Here is a 15,966-nt window from a genome sequence, read left to right as displayed (position 1 = left end):
AAATAAGAAAAGTGGCAAAGAGCTAAATATGCATGAAGCTGCTATTGAAGTTTAATGGAAAAATGGGGCTCTTGTCAGCTAGCTGAGTACTTAATAATGTTAACACCACTACAAACAAGTTGTGGTTTATTGCTTCAATTTCCTACATACTGGCAAGAGAATTAACAAGACTGATGCATTAAGATCTTAGATTTCAGTCAAATTAGGTGACTAAGGGAGTGATGAAAAAACACTTGTTCTTGAAGGGAGCACAACTCTATCAGGAACTTGTTACATTCTACCTCAGAGCATTGGATAAGCTGCTGATTTAATAGTTACACTGAAAAGGAAACCCTTTAATCAGTCATTTCTGTACAAGAGTTATTATGTGTTAATTTATTTAAAGGAATCACATGCAGAAGTAGGAAATTTAAGTACATCTTTAAATATTTGTGTTTGAATTCAGAGATGAATAAAATACAATGACTTTGTGAATATCCCTGATTCATTCAGAGTGTAAGATACTAGTGAAGTAGACTTTTTAAAGGAGAATGTACTTCAGTTTTCCCTGAGATTTAATGGAGGCTCTCCAAGCAATTAAATGGCTCACCTGTAATGTCTTAGTCAAATAGAAACTTTCTCCTTCAAGCTCTTTCTCAGCACCAGTATGGATACTACCCAATGACAAGCATCACTGTTCATATCTACCTTTTCTGGCTCATAAACCAGACAGAGAAAAGAGACTAGTCCATTACAAAATAGCACATACAGGCCAGGTGCAATGGCTCACACCTGTAATCCCAGCACTTTGGGAGGCTGAGGCTGGTGGATTACTTGAAGTCAGGAGTTCGAGACCAGCCTGGCCAACATGGTGAAACCCCATCTCTACTAAAAATACAAAAATTTGCTGGGCATGGTGGTGGTCACCTGTAGTCCCAGGTACTCGGGAGGCTGAGGCAGGAGAATCGCTTGAACTTAGGAGGTGGAGATTGCAGTGAGCCGAGATTATACCACTGCTCTTCAGCCTGGGTGACAGAGCAAGACACCATCTCAAGAATAAATAAAAATAAAATTTTAAAAAATCAAAATAGCATGTACATGCGACCTCTTTAGAAAAAAGTAAAACAAGAGGTGAAGATATGAGTCCAATTGATGAAGAGCTAAAGATATTGCTGAGGAAGTATTGCCACGGCTTCAGCTTATTCAGTGAAAAATATCCATATTGGGTATACAAACTGACTAAAAGTCACCTAATAATAGTATATGGAGAAAAAACAGACTGTCATTGTTTAAAATATTAAGTGTTTCCATAGAATATGGGATGCTTTTTTAATTTGGAAGTTGATTTTTTTTTTTTTTTTTTTTTTTTTTACTTTAAGTTCCTGGATACATGTGCAGAATGTGCAGGTTTGTTACATAGGTATACGTGTGCCATGGTGGTTTGCTGCACCTATCAACCCGTCACCTAGGTTTTCAGCCTTACATGCATTAGGTATGTGTCTTAATACTGTCCCTCCCCTTGGCCTCCAACCCCTGACAAGCCTTGGTGTGTGTTGTTCCCCTCCATGTCCATGTGTTCTCCTTGTTCAGCTCCCATTTATGAGCGAGAACATGTAGCATTTGGTCTTCTGTTCCTGTGTTAGTTGGCTGAGAATGATGGCTTCTAGCTTCATCCATGTCCCCATGTCCCTGCAAAGGACATGATCTCATTCTTTTTTTGTGTCTGCATAGTATTCCATGATGTATATATGCCACATTTTCTTTATCCAGTCTGTCATTGATGGGCATTTGGGTTAGTTCCAAGTCTTTGTAAATAGTGCAAATTTAAAAGAATAAAAAAAAAAAAAGTCCCATCAAAAAGTGGGCAGAGGACATGTACGGACACTTCTCAGAAGACATTTATGTGGCCAACGAATATGTGAAAAAAAGCTCATCATCACTGATCATTAGAGAAATGCAAATAAAAACCACAATGAGATACCATCTCACGCCAGTTAAAATGACAATTATTAAAACGTCAGGAAACAATAGACGCTGGTGAGGCTGTGAAGAAATAGGAATGCTTTTACACTGTTGGTGGGAGTGTAAATTAGTTCAACCCTTGTGGAAGAGAGTGTGGCAATTCCTCAAGGATCTAGAACCAGAACCATTTGACCCAACAGTTCCATTACCGGGTATATGCCCAAAGGATTATAAACCATTCTACTATAGAAACACATGTACATCTATGTTTATTGATATTTTTTCTTCAGAAGATTTACCTGGTTTGATTCTTCTATTGGAGTAGAGGTTATAGATTCATTGAATCATAGGTTATTAGACCTTAGAAATCTAGTAGCTCAAAACTTTTAGCTGTGCAATTATTTTAAAAATGAAATCATATGTGAAAGCCCATTATATCTATGGATGAAAACAGAGCTGCTTGGGTAAAAGTGGGGAAAGGAGCTGGCCCCACCAGCTGTCCCTGCCATCTCTGCAGCAGCCACTCCTAAGGCACATTAGAGGATCCCAAGAATAGTAGGTATGATTAGAAAACACATAAATTTCACAAATGATAAAACTAAGGCTCAGAGGTAATAAAATGACTTAGCCAAGGTCACACAACCAAGAAAGCAAAGGTAGTATTTAGGTCTTCTAAGCTGGGCTAAAGTCAAGATGTTTATAGCCACCCACTGGATGGTAAAAGGTGGCTTACCTCATCAGGCCTCTTAAACTATCACTTTTTGGTAATTTTTAGAAATAATTAACACAAAAGAGAAAGTTACATTAATTTTCCTCCCATTAAATAGATGGCTTAAGAGTAAAAAGCAAAACAACTTTTGTCTAGTGTTTGGTAGATCTCTGTTCCATGGAGGAAAGGAAGAGACTAGGCACAGTCATTAGGAGGGCTTCTTACAGAAGCTGAAGTTGCTTGGGAAATTACAGAACCATTGACTAGAATACATCAAGTACAAAAGGGATATGTAATAATAGAAAAGTAGTTGTGCACCTAAGTCCTGAAATGTAGTATTACATCCATCCTGAGAGGTAATCACTCCCGTCATTACTAAGCTCTGCAATCATTCAGTCTAGCATGATAGATGGCTTCGCACCCAATCCCATCACAGGCAGATCTTGCTTCAGAACCCTGGGCTCTTATGGCTCAGCTGAGGTTCAGGCACAAGAGAGAAATAGCCACCCTGGCAGTTTTTCACTAACCTTTAGGTATTGGTTATTGGCCTACTTAATTGAAATAAATGATTTTTTTTCATTAGTGCTTTATGGAGCCATTTAAAATTATAATCTTTCCTGTCTCAGAGTTAGTTTAATATGATCCACTATGATTACCTCTAATTGGATTTAATTTAGATTAAAATGTTTGAGCTCGTATGATGGATAAGGTTCTATTGCAGTGTGTGTGGGGAGGGGGACATGTGGGTATGCCTGCTTAAATTTCAGGAGATTGATTTTTCTTGCTATTGACTGCTGCAATTGTATGTTACTAAACCCTGGACTAGCAAACAGTCAGAATGTCATTTTACTGCAAAAATAGTTTGTCCTTATTGAAAGCTGTAGTTAGAGAACACAGAGTGTACTAAAATTCTATCTTGAGAAGGAATAAAATAGAGGCATGCTATTTTCTTCTATCCCTTTCCCAACCCCCACCCCTGAGTATATGCTGCCACTTTTGCCCTAAAATGTATATTTGTACCTATATATCTCTCTAAAGCTCTTGAGGTTTTGTTGGCCATTCCTCGCGTGGATACTGAAGAACCCTTGTTAATGGGCAAAATGATAAATGGCATAAGCATTTAATTCAGAGAGTAATCGTGGTAGAAACAGTCTAGGGCTCTAAACAATAGAGGAAATGCTCCTCGTTGTGAAAGAGTAAGGGCTGATGGTTAGCATTGCATGAGAGCCCATTCCCGGCACCTAACAGTGGTGTTTGCTTTCTGCTTGCTTCTATGTCCTGAGTGGATCCTTGCTTGCGTCTTGCTGCTTCCTTCCTCTATTAGGGCTATAAAATGACTTAGTTTTGCCATAATCAGGTGACTAAAACATTGTGGTGCTTTCCCAAACATGTATTTTTAAAGCCATTTACACAGTGACACGGAGTTTTAAGAGCTCAGTGTGTCTCTCCAGGGGCCTGGCACTTGCAGCTCACTAATGCACTGGCTTAGTTCCCTTTTTAACAGGAGGCACCGGTTAAAAGCCTGCTCCACCTCAGGCCCATCAAGTCTAAAACCTGACTGGCCCAAAGGAGCCTTATTTTAGTGATTAAGACTTCAGATGGATTACCCTTGACTTGAATGCTGTGGATGGATTTGGTTATCACAGTGTGCAGATTTAAGGTTTGTTATTGAAAGTCACAGAGATGAGATATCAGAACTGTTCCCTATAAAACTGGAAGCATTATATACTGACTAAACATGTGCATGAAATCCAGAGAGGGCAGGAGAAGCAAATCTGGTGCCAAACCTGATGAGCATAAGGCCTCCCTCCTCTGGTTTCTTTCCAATCTTTCGTAGCATTCTGGGAGCTAGAATTTACAGCCTTGGGAATCTATTAAAATGAGTTTCAGAGTATTATGGGATTAAAAATGAGGAGTTAGGAGGAAAATTTGCTTGGAACCAGGCAACTTTATCAATACTTGCATTCACTTTGATTTTGTTTCACCTTGAAACATCTGAGCATAGAAGTGTTAGAAAAATTGACTCATCAGTACAAGTGAGATGCTAATATTACAACTGAGAAGCTGACCTGGATAACCCTGAAGGGAGAGTTGGATGTTGGTGTTTCCTCTTTTATCCTTCATAGGTTGAGTCCCCTTAGAAACTGTTACTCTTGGGGTGAGACATTGATTATAATCAGACTTTCCACTTGACTATGGTTGTTATGTTCTTGTTGAAGGATAGACAGGAAACGTCAAGATAGACACCATTGTTGTCAAGAGAACTGGGTAATCCCCATTCACTATCAAGAGAAGGAAGGAAGTCTAGTTTTCATTTCCTTCTGTGAGATGGAGTATATAACATATATGAGAACCATCAAAGAATCTATGGAGGCTTCTGTTTAGTCTACAGCCAAGAAAAAGTTAAGTCTCAATGTGAAGAGTAAAGATGTATCTTTAGTAACTCATATAATTTAACAAAGCAGCTCCTGAATGAAATAAATGTGAGGAAGTGCGATGTGAATCTTAACAGAAAAGAGGAACTGGTAGCACAAATAAACAGTTTTCTAGATTGTCAGGACACTTATGTGTTCATGTTAAATCCAATCCAGAATATGAGCTGGGGATTCCCAACTCTCCTTTAGTGGCAGTGCTCTCTTACTTAACAATCTTCTGTCCCAGCCCCATTCCTCTGAGTAAAAGTAGTGAATGACATTTGTTTGTTATATTTCAGATTAAAGCAAGGATAAAATTACTTTTAATGAGGGGTAGTATAATTTACAGTGCTCCTTAAGATCACTGAAGGCATTCTGAGGTGTCACAAAACCAATATTGGGAAACTAAACTAACTCTTCCGTTAAATTTGGTTTAAAGAGTTGGCAACTTTCAAATGTGTAATAAGTATGTTTAGAAATCATGAGGACAAACTTCCTTTGGGTTTTTACCAATTTCACCTTTTACCACAGCTCTTCCAACTCTATGGCCATCTGTTTTGAGGTGGGGACTGACAAGTCCCACAGGAAACTTCAGATTCTTATCTATTCTTACTGATGCAAGAGACATCTCAGTCTCAGGGGAATTTTGTGCTCTAGGTCTTTAAATAATAGCATCCATATTAAAATGCACATTTGGTGATTTGGTGCATCTGAATAGACTAGAGGCTATATGGATTGGTTGACTGTTAGTACAGCAAGTCAAAGAGAGCACAGCCAGCAACCTACTGTTGAATTTTGGAAAGGGTGAAGATAGCCAGTGGAAAGTGTTATCGTCCTTGTTATTATTATCATTGTCATTGTTTTAAAATAATTCACATAAAAATCTAATAAATAGTATAAAATTAAAAGTAAAGTTTTCTTCTCTGTCCCCCCAACCCCAGTCCCATTTCCTAGAGAAGCTACTTTTAGTTTTTTTAATGATTCTAGAATATCATAACTCTAAAAATATGGTGTTCTTTCTTCCTTTTTCATTGTTAGATAGTACATATTGACAGTATTTTCTGTTGCTGTTATATATGAGGAATTTAGGAAACTACACTCAACTGTTTTCCACATTTCATCTCAACTTCCTGATTTTATTAGTTATACTATTTTTTAAACCACCAGTGATTTCATTTTCAAATTTGAACAATGTATATCCAGCTCTATTTCTTCCAGCTCTATTTCTTGTTTCATCAAATTTTGACACTATTTATTTACTCCCTACTTTGTAAACAAAATAAACTAACACATACACACATATCCCACCTCTCCTTCTCTCCTTCTGCCTCCTGTTGTTTCCTACATCATTACTCTCATGTTGTCAAGGTTTGTAACATTTACAACGTATTCTGTAACTACTGCTTTGAACCGTATGAAATTGTCATTTATGTTGGTCAAAAATAGTCAAATATCAGCAGTTTTATGTGGTTCATTCCATGTTTGCAGATGATATAATCTTATATTTGGAAAAACCCAGAGTCCACCAAAAAAACTATTAGAACTGATAAGCAAATTCAGTAAAGTTGCAGTATACTAATACAATTATGTTTTCTGTGCTTGCCTGTAGCTTGATTCTAAAAGTTGAAAGCCAATAGACAGTCATAATATTAGATATATGTATGTTTCTCATGACAACAAAGTTTCATAGGATCCATGGTTTTAAATGGCATTTAATGACTCATAAATGAATTCCCAGTCTCAACCTGTTCCCTGTATTACAGACTGATATCTAATTACCTACTTGTTACCTTTGCATTCTAACATGCTATTTCAAACTTAACTTGTCCAAAACATCTCTTTTTTCTTTTTCATTTTTTATTTATAATTTTTGTGGGTACATAGTAGGTATATATATTTATGGGATACATGGAATGTTTTGATACAGGCATATACAATATAATAATCACTGTCTGGTGCCAAGATGGCCGACTACAAGCAGCTATGGTGCATGACTCTTATGGAGAAGAATGAAAAGGGAGAGTAAATATGGCACCTTCAACTGAAACACCCAGGGACTCACATTGGGACTGATCAGGGAAACAGCTCAACCCATAGGGAATGGAGAAAAGCAAGGCAGGGCGACAGCCCACCTGGGAGTGACATGGAACCAAGGGAACTTCCTCTGCCCAGAGAAGCAGTGACTGAATGTGCAACCCAAGGAAACCATGCTTCTCCCATGGATCCTTGCAACCTTTGGGTCAGGAGGTCCCCTTATGAACCCACTCCTCTAGGGCCTTCAGTCTGACACACAGAGCTGCATGGAGTCTTGGCAGAACAACCACTCAGGCATGCATGGAGACCCAGGAGCTTTACCTACTGTGGCACTGAGCTTCCCGGTAAAAAAGACTGCCACTCTGGTAAGGTGGGAGGTGGGACCTCCATACATACCCCCATAGAGGTGACTGAATCCAGGGGGCAGAGCAGCGATGGTCTGCGGGCTCCACTTCCATTGCGTCCCACTGCTTTAGAATTCCAGCCCCATCAGCAACAGTATTGCACCTACCTGGGATGGAGTTCCAAGGCAGGGTGGAGGTGAAGGGTCGGGCTGCCATCTTTGTTGTTTGGGCAACTCAGCCATTCTGCCCTGTGGGCTTTAGAGAGTACGAACCAACTGTGGACCAAAGGTATCTCACAGCACAGCACAGCCGCTCTACCACAACATGGCCAGACTGCTTCTTTAAGTGGATACCTGACCTGTTCCTCCTCACTGGGCAGGACCTCCCAACTGGGGCCTCCAGTCACCCCCATTGGTGTTCTCTGGCTGACAGAGATTTGCATTCTCCCTGAGATGGAGTTCCCAGAGGTGGTGGTAGGCTGCCATCTTTGCTATTTGGGCAACTTAGACATTCCAGCCTGTGGGCTTTGGAGAAGCCAAGCCAACCAGGGTAGAAGCGATACCCCAGCATAGCACAGCTGCTCTAAGAAAGTGTGGCCAAACTGCTTTCTTAAAAGGGTCCCTGATCCCGTTTCTCCTCAGTGAGAGGATCTCCTAACCAGGGCCTCCAGCCACCCCCACCAGTGTTCTCTATGGGATGGAGCTTCTCGGGGGGGAGGAGGGTGGGCCGCCACTTTTGCTGTTTGGGCAACCCAGATATTCTAGTCTGCAGACTTTGGAGAGTCCAAACTGACCAGGGGTGGAAGGGATCTCCCAGCACAGCACAGCTGCTCTACCAAAACATGGTCAGACTATTTCTTTAAATCTGCCCCCAATCCATTCCTGCTCACAGTGTGGGACCTCCCAACTGGGGCCTCCAGCCACCCCCACTGGTGTTCTCTGACTGACAGAGATTTGAAAACTTCTTGGACAGCGCTCCCAGAGAGAGGGGCAGACCACTCAGCCATTCCAGCCTCCACACCTTGGAGAGCCAAAGCCAACTGGGGGCAGAGGCAGTACCCCAGCATAGTGCAGCTGCTCTGTGAAGGCGCAGCCAGACTGCTGCTTTAAGCAGATTCCTGATCCCCTTCCTCCTGACTGGGCAAGGCTTCCCATAGGGGGTCTCCAGTCACTCCGACGGGTGCATTCAAGCCAGCAACAGGTTCATACCTCCCTGGAATGGAGCTCTCAGAGGAACGGGTGAGCTTCCATCTTTCTTGTTTTGCGGGCTTCACTAGTGATACCTCCAGGTACTAGAAAATGCAAGGAAACTAGGGACTGTAATGGAACCCCAGCAAATGGCAGCAGCACTATGGAAAAGTGGCCAGACTATTGAAAAAAAAAAAAAAAAAAGCCATCCAAAGGTCAGCAACCTCAAAGATTAAAGGTAGGTCAGCCCACAAAGATGAGAAGGACTCAGTGCAAGAATGCTGAACACTCAAAAAGCCAGAGTGCCCTCTTTTCTCCAATGACCGGATCACCTCTCTAGTAAGGGTTCAGAACTGGGCTGAGGCTGAGATGGCTGAAATGACAGAAATAGAATTCAGAATGTGGTTAAACACAAATATTCACTGAGCTTAAAGAGCACATTGTAACCCAATGCAGGAAAGCTAAAAATCATAAAATATTGCAAGAGGTGACAGACAAAATAGCCAATATAGAAAAGAATGTAATGAACTTGATGGAGCTGACAACACAATACAATCATTTCATAATGCAATCACAAGTATTAATAGCAGAAAAGACCAAGTGGAGGAAAGAATCTCAGAGTTTGAGGACTGTGTTTCTGAAATAAGACAGACAGACAAGAATAGAGAAAAAAGAATGAAAAGGAATGAACAAAACCTCTGAGAAATATGGGATTATTTAAAGAGACTGGATCTACAACTAACTGGTATGCCTGAAAGAGATGGGGAGAATGGAACGAATTTGGAGAACATGTTTCAGAATATCATCCAGGAGAATGTCCCCAACCTAGCTAGTCAGGTCAACACTCAAATTCAGGAAACGCAGAGAACCCAAGTAAGATACTCCATGAGAAGATCATTCACAAGACACATAATCATCAGATTCTTTAAGGTTGAAATGAAAGAAAAAACATTAAGGGCATCTAGAGAGAAAGGTCAGGCCACCTACAAAGGGAGTCCCATTAGACTAACAGCAGACCTCTCAGGAGAAACCTTTCAAGTCAGAAGAGATTGGGGGCCAATATTCAAAATTCTTAAAGGAAAGATATTCCAACCCTGAATTTCTTATCCAGACAAACTAAACTTCATAAGCGAAGGACAGATAAGATCTTTTTCAGACAAGCAAATGCTGAGGGAATTAATTACCATCAGACCTGCTTTAAAAGAGATCTTGAAAGGAGCACTAAACCTAGAAAGGAAAGACCACTACCAGCCACTACAAAAACACACTGAACTACATAGACCAGTGACACTATAAAGCAACCACATAAACAAGTCTGAAAAATAACCAGCTAACAGCATGATGACAGGATCAAATCCACACATATCAATAATAACCTTAAATGTAAACAGACTAAATGCCCCCAATTAAAAGACACAGAGTGGCAAGCTAAATCAAGAACCAAGACCCATTAGTACGCTGTCTTCAAGAGAACCATCTCACATGCAATGACACACATAGGCTCTAAATAAAGAAATGGAGGAAAATCTACCAAGCAAATGGAAATCAGAAAAAAGCTGGGATCGCAATCCTAGTTTCTGATGAAACAAACTTTAAACCAACTAGATCAAAAACGACAAAGAATGGCAGTACATAATAGTAAAGGGTTCAATTCAACAAAAAGAGCTAACTACCCTAAGTATATATGCACCCAATACAAGAACACCCAGATTCGTAAAGCAAGTTCTTAGAGACATTCAAAGAGACTTGGACTCCCACAGAATAATAGTGGGAGACTGTAACACCCACTGACAATATCATCATCAAGACAGAAAATTAACAAAGATAGTCAGGACCTGAACTCACCTCGGGATCAAATGGACCTGATGGATATCTTCAGGACTGTCTGCCCAAAAACAACAGAATATATATTCTTCTCATTGTCACATGGCACCTACTCTAAAATTGATCACATAATTGGAAGTAAAACCTCCTCAGCAAATGCAAAAGAACTGAAATCATAACAGCTTCTTGGACTACAGCATAACCAAATTAGAACTCAAGACTAAGGAATTCACTCAAAACCACACAATTACATGGAAATTGAATAACCTGTCTTGAATGACTTTGGGGTAAATAAGGAAATTAAGGCAGAGATCAAGAAGTTTTTGAAACTAATGAGGTGAAATATACAACATACCAGAATCTCTGGGACACAGTGAAGGCAGTGTTAAGAGGGAAATTTATAGCACTAAATGCCCACTTCAAAAAGATCTCAAGATAACAACTTAACATCACAAGTTAAAGAATTAAAGAACCAAGAGCAAACAAATCCCAAAGCTAGCAGAAGACAATAAATAACCAAAATCAGATCACAACTGAAGGGGGTAGAGACATGAAAAGCCATTGAAAAGAGCAGTGAATCCTGGAGATTTTTTTTTAAAAAAAATAATAAAATAGATAGACTTCAAGCTAGAATAATAAAGAAGAAAAGAGAGATGATTCAAATAAACATAATCGGAAACAAAAAAGGGGATATTACCACTGACCCCACAGAAATACAACCAACCATCAGAGAATACTATAAATACCTCTGTGCACACAAACTAGAAACCTAGAAGACACACATAAGTTCCTGAACACATACACCCTCCCAAGACTGAACAAGGAAGAAATTGATTCCCTGAGCGTATCAATACTGTGCTCTGTAGTTGAGTCAGTAATAAATAGCCTACCAACCAAAAAAATTCCAGGACCTGATGGAGTCACAGCCGAATTCTACCAGATGTACAAAGAAGAGCTGGTACTAGTCCTACTGAAACCATTCCAAAAAATTGAAATGGAGGGACTCTTTCTAACTCATTCTACGAGGTCAGAATCATCCTGATAACAAAACCTGGCAGAGATAAAAAAAAAAAAAAAAAAAAAAAAAGAAAGAAAGAAAACTTTAGGCCAATATCCTTGATGAACATCGATGCAAAAGTCTTCAATAAAATACTGGCAAACCGAACCCAGCAGTACATCAAAAAGCTTATCCACCACGATCAAACAGACATTATTCCCAGGATGCCACGTTGGTTCAACATATGCAAATCAAAAAATGTGATTCATCACATAAATAGAACTAAAGACAAAAACCACATGATTATATCAATAGACACAGAAAGGCCTTCAATGAAATTCAAGATTCCTTTATGTTACAACTCTCAATAAATATGGTATTGAAGGAACATACTCCAGAACAATAAGAACCATATGTGTCAAACCTACAGCCAATATCATAGTGAATGGGAAAAGGCTGGAAGCATTTCCCCTGAAAACTGGCACAAGACAAGGATGCCCTCTTCACTCCTGTTTAACATAGTATTGGAAGTTCTGGCCAGGGCAATCAGGCAAGAGAAAGAAATAAAGGGCATTCAAATAGGAAGACAGGAAGTCAAACTATTCCTGTTTGTAGATGACATGATGCTATATCTAGAAAACCCTGTCTCAGCCCAAAAGATTCTTAAACTAATAAGCAACTTCAGCAAAGTCTCAGGACACAAAATCTATGTGCAAAAATCACTAGCATCCCTATACACCACCAACAACCAAACTGAGAGCCAAATCAGAAATGAACTCCCATTCACAGTTGTCACAAAAAGAATAAGATACAGCTAACTAGGGAGGTGAAAGATCTCTAGAAGGAAAACTACAAACCACTGTTCAAAGAAATCAGAGATGGCACAAACAAATGTAAAAACCGGCCACGCTCATGGATAGGAAGAATTAATATTGTGAAAATGGCCCTACTGCCCTAATCAATTTATAGATTCAGTGCTATTCCCATTAAACTACCATTGGCATTCTTCACAGAACTAGAAAAAATTATTTTAGATTTCATATGGAACCAAAAAAAAAAAAAAAAAAGCCCAAATAGCCAAGGCAGTAAGAACAAAGCTGGAGGTATCACGCTACCTGACTTCGGACTATACTACAGGGCTACAGTAACCAAAAGAGCATAGCACTGGTACAAGAAGAGACACATAGACGAATGGAACAGAATAGAGAACCCAGAAATAAGACTGCACACCTATACCTATCTCATCTTTGACAAACCTGAAAAAAGCAGGTTTGTCTATTCAATAAATAGTACTGTGATAACTGGCTAGCCATATGCAGAAGACTGAAACTGGACCCCTTCCTTACAACATATACAAAAATCAACTGAAGATGGAATAAGGACTGAAATACAAAACCTAAAACCATAAAAGCCCCAGAATACAACCTAGCAAATACCATTCAGAACATAAGCACTGGCAAAGATTTCATGATGAAGATGGCAAAAGCAATTGCAACAATAGAACAAATTGACAAATGCGATCTAATTAAACTAAACAACCCCTGCACTGCAAAAATAAACTATCAACAGAGTAAACAGACAACCTACAGAATGGGAGAAAGTTTTTGCAAACTATGCATCTGGCAGAGGTCTAATATCCAGAATCTATAAGGAACTTAAATTTGCAAGAGAAAAACCAACAACTTCATTAAAAAGTGGGCAAAGGACATGAACACTTTTCTAAAGAAGACAGACACGTGGCTAACGGTCATATTAAAAAAAAAGTTTAACATCACATCATTAGAGAAATGCAAATCCAAATGACAATGAGATATCATTTCACACCAGTCAGAATGGCTAGTATTAAAAAATCAAAAAATTACAGCTGCTGGTGAGGTTGTGGAGAAAAGGAAACACACACTGTTTTTGGGAGTGTAAATTAGTTCAACCATTGTGGAAAGCAGTATGGCGATTGCTCAAAGAGCTAAAAGCAGAACTACCATTTGACTCAGCAATCCTATTATTTGGTATATACCCAAAGGAATATAAATAATTCTATTATGAAGACACACACACAGGTATGTTCACTGCAGCACTATTCACAATAGCAAACACCTGGAGTCAACCTAAATGCCCATCAATGATAGACTGGATAAAGAAAATGTGGAACCCATATGCAGCCATAAAAAACAACAGGATCATGTCCTTTGCAGGGACATGGATGAAGCTGGAGGCCATTATGCTTAGTAAACTAACACAGGAACAGAAAAGCAAATATTACATATTCTCACTTATAAGTAGGAGCTAAATGACGAGAACACATGGACACAGAGAGAGGAACAACATACACTGGGGCCTATTGGAAGTTGGAGTGTGGGAGGAGGGAGTGGATCAGAAAAACTAATATGTACTAGGCCTAATACCTCGGTGATGAAGTAATCTGTGCGATAAACCCCCATGACACACGTTTACCTATGTAACAAATCTGCTCATGTACCCCTGAACTTAAACATATATTTAAATGTGTGTGTATGTGAAGTGGGGTATCCATCTCCTCAAGTATTTATCCTTTGTATTACAGTCTATACTTTTATTTTAAAATTTATAATTCAATTATTATTGACAATAGTCACCCTGTTGTGCTATCAGGTAGTAGATCTTATTAATTTCTAGTTTGAAAAACCATCTCTCTGCCTGTTTCTAGTAAAAGACACCACTACACATCAGTTGCTCAAACCCCAAACCTGGGAGTCATCTCGGATTCCGACCTGTCTTTAACTCCCTATTCTACCTTCAGTAACGTCTCCTATTGTCTCTTCCTCCAAAACATATCCTAAATTGATCAATTCTCAACCCATCTAATATTACCAACCTCATTCAAGCCATTATCGTCTCTTGAATCATACTCTAGCAAATAGTCACCTAACTGGTCTCCCTGTTTCTATTCTTGATCTCATACCTACAGTCTATTCTCCACAGGGTAAGCAGAATGATTTTAAAGCAAAATCCGATCATTTCCCTCCCATGCTTAAAACTCTCCAATGGTTCTGTGGTATTTAGAATGAAAGAATAAAACCTTTTGCATGGCCTGCAAGGCTCTGCATAATTCAGCCGCAAACAAACCTCTCTGATCATGTGTTCCATCACTCGTCCCTCATCTGTGGTCTTTCAGCTACAGTGGCCTTGCTATTTCTGCCCCATACCATGATGCTTCCTACATTAAGGCCTTAAAATGTGCTGTTTCCTCTGCCTGCAAAGATCTTTCCATGGCTGGCTCTCTGCTGTCATTCTGGTCTTAGTGCAAATATCACCTCGTTACCTGATCATGCAATCTTAAACAGAACATACTGCCCCATCATTGGTCACTGCTCTGCCACCTACCCAGTTTTATTTTCATCATAATACTTAGAAGTTGAAATTTGCATTTTTATTTATTTATTTGTTCATTATTTATCTTCCACTATCTGATGTTCGCTCCATTATGACAGAGTATTTGTTCTGTTTTGTTCAGTCATGTATCCCCTGAGCACCTAGGACCAATGTCTAGCATGTAATATGCACTCAAAAAATATTTATTAAACAATATACCTTCTAAAGAAAGATGCCACATTTAGTTTGCTTCATCATTTGAAACATAGCTCTTTTGTGCAGCTTTTTTTTTTTTTCCAGAGTTTCTAATTGCCTTTTCTTCCCTCCGTCTCCCCCTCCCTTCCTTCCTTTCTTTCTTCCTTCCTGTCTCTGACAGAAGAGGCACTTGCTACTATTTCATCACTAAGAACCTCAAAGTTCTTACACACACAGTTTGTGGGATAGATTTATTTTCTTCTTAAAGATATTTTTCAAGCATTCCTCTAACTTCATGTCCAGATTGAATCAATTACCTTCTATCATTCTGGGATACATTTTTATTTCCCGCTTTAAAAGTACATCCTTGAATGTTTTTCCCCATAAAAAGACATGAAAATTAAAATTTTCATGTCTTTTTATGCAGAAAATGGCTTTACTTTGCCCTCTCAGTTGACTGTTTTTTCTAGAAATAAAATTGCAGGTTTAAATTTATTTCCCATTAGAACTTTAAAGACATGGTCCTTTATAGTTTTAATAAGGAAAGTAACATTAATCTGATCCCACTCCTTTAGAGATGACTGATTTAATTGGTTTTCTTTTCTATCAGGAATCTTTTCATTTGTTCACTCATTCCACAAATGTTTATGCTGTATCTACTATATGTCAGGTAGTATTTGAGTAACTAGATGTATAGAAATGAATAAAACATTGTTCATTGTTTTGTAGGCTAAAATCCCTGCCTGATGAAACTTATTTTTTAGTGGGTAAAGAGAATAAAAAGTATAAGTATATAAAATTTGTGGTACATAAGATGGGGATAAATCCTTGGTAGACAAAATAAAGCATGGAGGGATAAGAAGTACTGTGTGAGAGGGGGTATTAAATTTAGATAAGGTGGTCTCGGAAGTGTTCACTAAGAAAATGACTTTTGAGTAAAGATGTGAAGGAACCATAAGGATAAATCATGCCA

The sequence above is a fragment of the Piliocolobus tephrosceles genome, chromosome 12 (genome assembly GCF_002776525.5).
Source record: "Piliocolobus tephrosceles isolate RC106 chromosome 12, ASM277652v3, whole genome shotgun sequence".
NCBI lineage: Eukaryota > Metazoa > Chordata > Mammalia > Primates > Cercopithecidae > Piliocolobus > Piliocolobus tephrosceles.
The sequence above is the reverse complement of the archived record's forward strand: the minus strand, read 5'-3'. Positions refer to the sequence as shown.